This window comes from Sinocyclocheilus rhinocerous, unplaced genomic scaffold (assembly GCF_001515625.1).
Source record: "Sinocyclocheilus rhinocerous isolate Xijiao unplaced genomic scaffold, SAMN03320098_v1.1 scaffold324, whole genome shotgun sequence".
NCBI classification, from domain to species: Eukaryota; Metazoa; Chordata; class Actinopteri; order Cypriniformes; family Cyprinidae; genus Sinocyclocheilus; species Sinocyclocheilus rhinocerous.
In genome coordinates this window covers 296,901-308,198 of record NW_015644072.1, presented here as the reverse complement: position 1 = coordinate 308,198, position 11,298 = coordinate 296,901, and the positions used below count along the sequence as shown (strand labels likewise).

Here is an 11,298-nt window from a genome sequence, read left to right as displayed (position 1 = left end):
GTTTTTTTGGTGTTTGGCTTAGTGTTATGTTAGAATCATTATTATACTCTTATACCTTTTGTTCTTTACTATTTTGAATTGTTTTTAGCTTTATTTTTGTTTTTCATTTAAATGTTAAGTTTTGAAATTCTGTTGTATGCATTTGTTATTTTTATTTAATCTCTTTACTTTTAAAATGTGTATAGGTAGTATTTATAAAGTTTTAGCTTTTAGTTTTGGATCTGTTTTTAGTTGTTTTAACACTACAATTGATTGCTTCTGTTGTCCTCATTTGTAAGTCGCTTTGGATAAAAGCGTCTGATAAATGACTAAATAAATAAAACAATATATGAATTGTAACTGCAGTGTATATGCATTCATGGCTTCTCTGAGCTGCATTGAATAGTCTGTATAAATACATATAATTGCCGCTTCAGATGCAGCTTCTGTGTCACTTCTGCAGTGTAACTATGGATTTTGTTGATAATTATTTCATTTGATTCAATTTATCAAATTGCACTTACATAGCAAATTTAATATGAAAGATGATACATCATCTTTAGTAAGGTTAGAAAATGTGCCCTAATAAAAGTTTAAAAAAAAATTCCCCTGGAAATCAAATTAAGGTGAAAAATAGTTTCAGTTTATATCCTGGCTTTGATGAATCCTGCAAAGTGTACTCCTTTTTGGTGTTATAGAAATAGCCATCCTAGTTTGAAAGGCGCTGTAACTTTGAAGATGTGATCTGAAGGGACGTCCATTCAGGTGAAGCTGTGTTTCCTTTGGCAGATTGTCATAAACATATCTGGGCAGATTTGTTTTATCCAGATAATGACTATGGTAGTGATGGATAAGATGTGTTGAAGTACTGAATGACTCACTTGGGCTTTTCTATGAATGATTAATGTAATGGGCTCTGAATTCAAACCACAGGAGCGCACACACAATTACATGGTTCACTAAAAAGATCTGTGCAAACTAAGGTCACCCTTCACACAGGTGCCAGATACGAATCTGTCCAGATGCAGTTCGGTCAGTTTCAAGAGTGACAATTGCATTTCCTAGCTGAAAATACATTTTCAGAACATTTTTTTTTTTTGTGAGCAAGTTTGCCACATATGGCATGCCATAAGTTATTTTTCACTGTTATTCACAAATTTTATGTCAGCTTCTCTGATCATACGATCATAAGAACAAAGGTGCAGTAACAAAATCAGAGACCATCCACTGAAAATCCTTTCATAATAGATGCTTAAATCTACCATATCCAAATGGTGATTTATCTCATCTGTCCACTTGAGATAAGTCTTAATGCAAACAGGACCTGAGAGATAGGTTAGATGGATTGCTTTATCTTTTGCCATTCAGTTCATAGTGCCGACACTACTGACTCTGGCTTTTAGGAAGAACAGAACATGTTAGTTGTTCATGTTACATGTTCGCTTCTATAGGACAAGCTGTATATCTAACGTAAATGCAAGGACAGTTCACGATGATTCTGGGATGTTCATATCAGTGCACTATAATAGGAAGATGACAGACCTCAATCTGTCACTTTCTCTTTCATTTGGCATCTTCTGATGGCAAAATAAACTCAAATATGCCAAGAGCAAGTGGCTCTCGCCAACACCGAATGCACAAATACAGATAAATAAGATAAATTAATAGAGATACATAAAAGGCATCATTGTGGCAGATGTGTAAGGCATTGATAATTCATTACAAAACGTCAGCATGTAAGCTAATATATTGTTTGTTTCTATATCATTGAACATAAGCCTATCACTTGCCTACAGTCCACAGCAGGGTTATTTTGGCTAACTAAAACTAAAATCATTAAAAAGATACAAAACAAAACATAATTTATTTAATTAAAATAAATGTTATCTGAAATAATATATAAAATAAAATACAAAAAACTTAAACTTATTTTATTTTAGCTAGTTTCCATTGCAACATTTCTCATTTTCATTAGTTTAACGTACTAAAATAACTCAAACTAAAGCTCAAACAAAACTGAATAAAAAAATATACAGACATATTTTAAAACATAAACTAATCAAAATGACAAAAACACATAATATAATTACTAAACTTTAAAATGACATGAAAGCAGAAAATATAAAGATAAAATCAAATTAAACTAAAATCATTATACAGAGAATGTGGTCTTGTATTCTCCGTTTTTTCATTGTCGGCCTGAGTCACTTTTTGTTGTTTTTCAGTATCTTACACCAGGAGCACTTAAGTTAAGGATCAAAAATGAAAACTTTTATGAAACTCCTGCACTTCATCCAAATGTTTTTGAATGCACCAATCATTCGCATGTCATGAAAATGGCACTTTATGCAATTTGTGTTATATACTCACAGCAATTGTGGTTTTGTATGTTATTGTGGTAACACTTTTTTTTTTTTTACAGTGTCCTTGTGTACACGTTACATGTACTTACTATAGTAACAGTAAATTATGCATAATAACCCTTTCCCTAACCCTATAGTAAGTACATGTTGTCAATTAATTTTACTCAATACTTAACTGTAAAATTACACTGTAACAAAGGCGCCCTAAAGTAAAGAGTAACCGTTATTTTTAGCATGTGTTTTTATTGTACTAAACAAACATCTTACAGCCTATTTGCACACACCTGATTGCATTTATTAATTAATTTTTTTGCAAGATGTCTGTCCATTATTGTGTTTGAGAAAATCTCAACTCTTAAACTGTAGTTAAGCTGAGAGAACAGGATGCGTTCTTACCGTCTACCCGGCTTATTCAGACTCCACAGCGCGTCTGTTCAGCTGACCTCTGGGTAAAAGTGGCATTAATCAATATTCCAATCCTTTTTTCGTTAGAGGAGTAAAGCAGTGCTGCTAGTTTCTCGCTTTATACGGACGAATCCTGCGCAGTGTTTATGAAAATTTATAGTGGACCATCCAGGATACACACTGCATTCCTCAGTTACAGGATCCTTCAGAAATCCAGGGATGCCAAGGGTATAAAAAATGATCCAAATATCCTCATTCTGCTTTAAGACATTTTCAGGCTATTAAACTTTTGGAGACTTTTTGCCAAAATAGGGGAGAAAAATAAGGAAGAAAATGTTCTCACAATCTGCACGGCGAAAAGTAACCAGCGAGTGCAACTGGTGAGCTTTTTTTGGTCAAGGTGTAAGCAAAGTCTTGCCGAAAATCACTTTTCAGTAATGTGCTGTCATGTTTTACTTGCATAAATTGCGGAAAAAAGTAAAGATAGAAGAATGTCCTCTCAATCTGTACTGTGATGAGCAACCAGCCTTAAATAATGAGCGCTGCGAATAGAAACCCATTAGCTGTTCTCCCAGCCAGCATTACACTTTCACACAAAAGCGAGTGATTAAAGGACATGCCAACCATCTGTCACTCAAAACACCTGCAAACTATAACTCACCAAAATACATACATATAGATATAGATTTTAAGAATTTGGAAGCACTCGTTTACAAAAGCAGCTGTTCATGTGCAGTTCTTTAAATGTTTACTGTGCAGGTCCTTGTCTTACATCCTTTATATACACAACTCCGAAAGAAGTAATCACTTGGAAAACAGCTTCAAACAGATGTTTATCCAACAGATTCCTCTGTAATGATTCATAAAAGTCAGGAAAAGCTGACTGCAAGTTCCTACAGAAGCCAAAATCCCGTCATGCTCTCTCTCTGAGAGAGGTGCACGCATGTTGCCATGAACCGTCCTTCTGCGTGAACACCTCTCCTCAAACACGTCCAAATCCGAATGCCAGTTGAATGTTCAGATACGTGATGTGGGCCCCACGCCTCATTACAGATGGAGATTACGATCCCAGAGTCCGGTACCTGTCCGACGTGTCCTGTCCTCTTGCCGAGAGTTCTCCCTGATCCTTTCCACACCAGAGGATTAGACGCCTTTGGCAGTTGCTACCTGGTGTGCCACGTAATGAAGCAGCTCTGACAACTGAACTGAGTTAAACAGGCACCGTGTTTATTTCCACTCCTCAAGATGAGAGTGTCTGACAGTGAGAGCAGCACTGTGGCATTAGAGATGCTGCTGGAGAAAGGGCTGGCTGACTAGAGGAGAGGGAGGGTGTACGGTGGGGGTATTGTGAGGGTAGATGGCATGTGCTTCATCCCCCTCTTTATACCACACACCAGCTCCACCCCCTGTCCATTGTGAACATTTACCTTCAGCCTGGATATGCTAGAGATGTAAACAACACTGTAAAGTCCTGCCAAAATCATACTATAGTGTTTATTTCTTAATTACAGTGCAGTGCTGTATTGATATTCCTAACACATTGTGGTTCGGGGTTGTTCTAAATCCCTAAAGGCTGGAATAAACTACATGACTTTTCAAATCTGAACAGGTTTTCAAACATACACTTGCTTACTTTGTAAATGGTTACAGAGGGAAAACTGGGCATCGTACACGACATAACTGAGGATCACACACTAAGTCGTTCTGAACACAGCACTGAACTCACAGACAAATGTTGTAAAATTGCCTCAAAATATCAGACAGGTCTGATTTTGGTATCAATGAGATACCATTATAGTTTTTGTTAATATTTTGAATGATTTTTTATTACATGCATGCTAATTTTAGTTCACGTTTTAGTAATATTTTTGTGTGTTTTTGTAATTGTGTATACGTTTTTGTTATTTTTAAATATGTCTATATAGGTTTTTTTTTCTCAGATTTTGTGTTAGTTTATTTAGTACATCAAGTTAAACTAAATGAGAATGAGAAATGTTCTCTTGTTAACTAGCTGAAATAAACTTTTTTTATTATTTATTTTGATTTCAGATAACATTTATTTTATTTCAAATAGAATTTTTTAAATATAGTTTTAGTTTTAACTGTAATAATCCTGCTTGGAATCATAGTCTGAAGCTTAAAAATCAGAGTCCGTGCCCATCATACACTACGTGATTTTCTATGAAATCTGTCGACTCAAATCTGCAGACTGACTCTGACTTTTGGCAACTAGCTGACTGTAAATTGGGCAAAAAGTCCAATCTGGGCAAAAGTTGTGTAGTGTATTCCAACTTTAGCCCTAAGTATTTCACTTCAGTTAATTCAGCCAAAACATACAAAGTCAATTCAGTCAAACTTAGCTTTGTAATTTTAACATTTTTCTGTCAAACTTGAGACTTTTTAAGACATGAAATATTGAAATTCTCCAGTTGTCTTGATGACATCATCACAATATTTGCATAATAAATTGCAATTGGTCTTCTTTGGTCTTGATCTGTCAAAACCCTCTTTGAACATGTACTATTTTTAATGGCTACTTACTATTATATTAAGCATAAACATTTTACAAAAACTCAACACAAACATTTTACTTAACCTTTGTTTCATGTGCATGCGCATATTGCATGTGCATTTCCAAAGTGTCACAGCTCCAATAAATCGAACAATTTTACATTTATTTTATTATTAGGCATTATATTTGAGTTAGATGGTTATGGCCATGTGAAGGAGACTTAACAGCATAACAGCTCATCTTAACAGCATGAAAGTTTTGCTTTAAATTTAACTCTAATCTTTGAAGAGCTAACTACTCAAACTGTTAAAAAGTTATCAGGAAATGTTTAAATTCTGCTGAAGCCATATCATTGATCTGGAACATGTGAGAATTTTGTTTTGTGTTTTTCCTGTGAATTTCCCGAATGTACAAGACTTCCTATAACTGCCGCTATATGTAAATAACTAGAAGAATAACAAAGTGCAGTAAACAGTAAAACTATCTGTGCTACAGTGAAAAAAATTTAATAATAAATAAAATTCTGTAGAAATCATTTTCACTCAGACATTGCTAGTAAGTTTCACAAACAATTCCAAAGAAACAGTAACACATTGAATTAAACATGAAATTCTTAAGTAGAAAAACTTAAACGATCATTTTCATTGATCAAATAATTTTTACAGTGTACAAAAAACCCTGTGTTTATGATTACAATTACAAATTAATATAACAAATACCAGATTACGTTTTGAATATGGATATTTTTCTTACAAAGACGCATAAATTCGCTACAGAAGGCCTTTGTTCACCCCCCGGAGCCGTGTGAGACACTTTTTTTTATGGATGGGCGATTTTTATTTAAGTTCTTTTGGACTGAAGCAATGCAACACCCGCTGAGTGGCATTAAACAGCTTGAAAGATCAAAGACAATTTTTAATATAACTCCGACTGGATTCGTCTGAAAGAAGAAAGTCATATACACCTAGGATGCCTCGGGGGTGAGTAAAACGCAGCCTAATTTTCATTTTTGGGTGAACTAACCCTTTAAGTCTTAAATGTGTCTTGATTTGAAGAATGTTTAAATATTTGTAAAGGAAAACAAGACAAAAATACTGAGGAAGAAAATAATTTTTTGCAGTGTATGAAATAATTTAATAAACAAGCACACAAAGGGGTGTACAGCTAAATGAGGGGCATTGCAATTCTGTGGATATACACTAAGCTTTCTGAAGCCGCAAATTTTCTGCAGGACGATAAGGAAAACCTCATAATGTCAGGGTGTATGACAGCCTTTGAACCTTGACACAGGGACAGTCAAATCCCTAAAATGCTTAAGTGCTATGCTATAAGACACTATAGACGAGGTATATATAGCTGGATTAAATCACCACTCTCTCCCAGACAAGTCTTGATTCAACATGTTTAGGTCATTATTCATTGGATACAATCTATACAGAGAGCCATGATTGTTTATGACAGTTCCCATGGAAACTAATTTCGCCTGATGACTGATCTCTGGGGAGTGGCGTTAAACCAATTTGGTCGGTGCAGGCCATTGTGAGTCGTGTCCATTCATAAATTCTTTTAAAGCCATGGGATGGTTGTGGTGCTGGGAGTGCTGTGTGTGCAGGAACATCCCTGACCTGTTCATGGATATAAGAACTGAACCCACAACGTGAATCACACACTAGGATTCACAGATGGTTTCCTTTCTTAGACTAAAGAAGACTCTTTAGCGGATTTCATTTTGTACATTATTAGTCCACAAACAGTTTCCGAATTAAACGAATAGTCCACTCCGAAAATGTTGTCATCATTTACTCACCCTCGTGTTGTGCAAAACCCATTGGATTTTCTTGAGGTTGGGTGGCAAATTCCATACACGTGCTCCATTCGACGATATTTCAGATCCTCTGATAGCTTTGTGTTGAAGATTAGACGGAAATGTATGCACGTCAAGACGTGTTGCACCAGTTTTGACATCAGCGATGCTCACAAATCATTGATGTCAGACCTGGCATGCCATATGAATACATGTACAGTAAGTGTATGAGATTTTGATGCCGGTAGCCGTTGACATCCATAGTAATTTTTGTATGGACTATGGAAGTCAATGGGGACCAGCACATTCTTCAAAATATCTTCTTTTGTATTCAGAAGGTGAAAGAAAATCATACAGATCATACAGGTTTGATTAAATGATGACAGAATTCTCATTTTTGGTTAAACCATTCCTTTAAAGGAGACATATTATGCCCCTTTTTACAATATGTAATATAAGTCTCTGGTGTCCCCAGAATGTGTCTGTGAAGTTTCAGCTCAAAATACTCCACAGATCATTTATTATATCATTTTGAAAATGCTTATTTTGAGTGGAAGCAGAAACATGCTGTTTTTCGGGCCTGTCTCTTTAAATGCAAATGAGCTGCTGCTCCCCGCCCTCTTTTCCAGAATAGAGCTGCACCATTACAACTCGGGGGACCTGATTATAGCACTTAAAACCTGGAAAGGTCAGATTTTCATGATATGTCACCTTTAATATAAAAATATTTGCATCCAACTCATAAATCACTCATAATATTCCACTATATTGAATATTGCTTGACATATCAGCATTAAATTCTTTGCACTTTGAACTTTTATAAATAAACGTAATGTGATGCATACATAAAGTCAGATTTCTGTAATACTAATAAATTGAATTTCTTTTATATACACAATAACCAGCTTTATATATTTATCATCAACAAATACGACATATAAATGAACTCATTTATATATTAACTAATTTAATATTCCTTGTTCCACAGCTATTGCAATATTTTAGCCATGTCCATACTTCTTAACTGAATGAATTGAATTGTTTTCACAATGAACAGATTTATGCTGATTCTAAGCCATTTGAATACATGCATTTAAAAATATGATTCTTTAAATAAAATCAAATAGATGCAAATTGGTAATAAATATCTATGACCTGTCTCTTACCAGTCATTTTTATGATTGAAAAATATGCATTAAGTTCATTAATTTATGTTAAAACTTTTTTAATGAAATTTATATGCAATTCAAATAAAGCAATAAGCCCCAAGAAGCAGTGGTTTACAGTGAATTTATAACAGCTAAGGGGCGTTGTTAGGCACGGTTATTCCATATATGTAGTAAGGTTTCACAGAAGAAAACAGAGCAAATAAAGTGTAATGATATAAATAAAAACAGTATTCTTCCACCAAACAATGTAGTTCCTCAGAAACAGTTGTGGTTCCAACAAAGTGGTTGCCGAGCAACACACAGAAGTAAACAAAGGTGTATGTTTGTAGTGTAATTTACAACAGCTTCGAACGTGGCTCAACCAATCAGAATCAAGGACTGGAACTATCCGTTTTATAATATATAACTATAAAGTCCAGGCATAAATATTATTTGCTGAGTGTACCTTTGAAAACATTCCCTAAAATATTTAGTTTGAGATGCCACAGTATTTAAACACATATTTTTAAAAACTTAGAAAAAATTTTTTTTTTTTAAATCTCTAAAATGAACTGGACAAGGCACTCTCCTTTGTGTGTACGACACTAATCTCACATTGTGTTTGGGTTCCTAGGAAATGCGAGCGTTGTGATTCGAAACACAAGAGGCCAAACTTTTGTTCCGTTTTTTGGAAAGCGAAGGCCGTTAAAAAAAGAGCCACTGTAGCTGAAGGCCTGAGCAGAACTGAACAATTTTGCATTCCTACACTCTTAATCACCGCCGTCAGTTTATCATCCGTTATTATAATGAAGAGACGGACCTCCCTCTCTCTAATGGGCGGTCAGATTGAGCGCTGGCCAGAGGACAGGGAGCAGGTGAGGCTATGAAGAGGGCCGCAGTGGTGTAAACACCACAGGAAAGCATGAGAGCGGCCTCACAGCTGTGCAGGACTCAAACATCTGCCGTCAGAAAAATGAGTGTATACGACCTGCTAATGATATAAGCATTACCATTAGACTTTGAAAATGTTTGGGAGATGTGTGTACAGGAGAGAGAAAACCGCTGGGCCTGTAAACACAACAAAAGATGCAGAATCACTCCAGCAATGTGGCAAGAACATTTTGTCATTATTTACTCACCTTTTTGTTGTTTCACATGTTGGTCCTGCATGAGTTTCTTCTGTTGAACACAAAAGAAGATATTTTGAAGAATGTGAATAACCAAACAGTAGCCATTGACTTCCATTGTATTTTAGTAATTTTTTAGTATTTCATAGAATTTCCCCCCCATACTTATGAAGCCAGTGAGGTTCATCAGCTGTTTGGTTACCCACATTCTTCAAAATATCTTCTTTTGTGTTGCGCAGAAGAAAGAAACTCATACAGGTTTGGAACAACTTGAGGGTGAGTAAATGATTTTCATTTTCGGGTGAACTATCCCTTTAAGATGTCACTCTCTTTCCTTAAATATGGTGAGAAAATTCTATATAACAAGGAAACGAGAGCCTGTCATACAATTTCCAGTTAATTAGCCCTCATTTTCATTTACTTTACAACAGTAATTTTTCTGCTTATAGTGTCTTTTGTTAGTGGGAGGCTATTTTACTGCCTATTTAAATGTCTCCATAAATGTTAATTGAGCTCAGGGCTCACTGTTGTTAGTCTAGTTAAAACCATTGAAAATAAAATACATAATTAGATATTATCTCTGAGCAATGATGGTGTGTTTCTAAACGTCATATCATGATGACAAAATAAAAAAAAATTGTGTTGAATAAAAAAATCATGCACAATGCACATGTTTGAAAGCTTGTTTCTGCCTTCAAGTTAAGAAAAGATTAAGATTAAAATAAGTAAACTCATATTGCAAGACGTGTCACATTATGATATTTAAACTCGCAATAATAAAAAAAGAAAGATAAAATCGCATTGTGTGATATAAAGTTTCAAGTATCAGAAACATACAACACAGTCACTATTACAAAAATCAGTTACAATTTCAAAAACTAAAGACGCATTCTGAAATATTAAATTATAATTACCAGAAATAAAGTTGTAATTGTGAGACATGAATTTACAATTGTCTTTTTTTTTTTTTACTCTTGAGACCGAAATGAAGGTAACACTGTATTTCAATAGTTCACTCTAGATATTGTTGACAGTATCTTTGCATCTTCATGTCAACTAGCAGTCATCAGAGTATCAGTAGACTATCTGCTTAATATCGGCTAACACTTTATTTTAATGGTCCCCCAACAGACACTCTACTGACGATAAGTAACTTTAAAAGTACATGTCAACTTATTCTACTAACACTAAACTATCAGTCTACTAATACTCTAATATAGAGAGTTAGCTGGCATGTAGTTGCAAAGTTACTTAGTCAGTTGTTGGAGGTCCAACTAAGCAGATATTATCTGATAGTTAGTAGAATGTCTAAAGTGGACTATCAAAATAATGAACTGTAACAAAGAAAATGTAGCGTAGCTTGCAATGGTGCAGATGAGGACAATGGTGTAGTGAACCCAGGTATAGTTTATTACAATGGTGATAATCCAAAATGTGAAACAAACAATATAATGAACCCAAGATGAGAAAAAAAAAACATGAAGGTGAACATGAACAACAAGCTTGGCTTGGCCGGACTTAACCGATACATGGAACATTAAAGAGTCTTTGTGAAGGATACATGAATCAATCCATTAAACTCCTCTGAAGTTAAAGCATTAGTATTGTGTTGTTTAAGAATGAATATAGTCTACTGTAAGATTGGAAATGTATTTTCTTGCCCCTGACATCCTTTTTGACCCCCTGATATATTTTGGTATATGAAGGTTAAAGTTAAATACATTTTTTATTTCAAATATTTACAATGTATATGCAGAATGTATTTCAAATATATTTTATTTTTGTGTGTGTATATATATACTTTTTTTAATTTAAATATATATATATAATATACATGTCACACTGCTGCTGCTACTGTGATGGAGCGAAGGAGCGAGGAGACGTAGGGAAATTCTGGAAACAGTCTTTATTAAACCAAACCAAAGCAAAGCACACGTAGCAGAGGGGATAAACGAACAAT

The 11,298-nt window shown here is 34.7% G+C and overlaps 1 protein-coding gene across 1 annotated transcript in view; it reads right to left on the bottom strand.

The window, feature by feature from the left end:
* LOC107757927 (neurturin-like) overlaps nucleotides 1-3,043 on the bottom strand; it is a 22,837-nt gene extending 19,794 nt beyond the window's left edge. Inside the window, exon 1 of the mRNA XM_016575533.1 lies at nucleotides 2,739-3,043. The gene's annotated coding sequence lies outside the window, so the exon portion shown is untranslated. The remainder of the gene's footprint in view (nucleotides 1-2,738) is intronic.
* Between the last annotated feature and the right edge of the window lie 8,255 nt (nucleotides 3,044-11,298).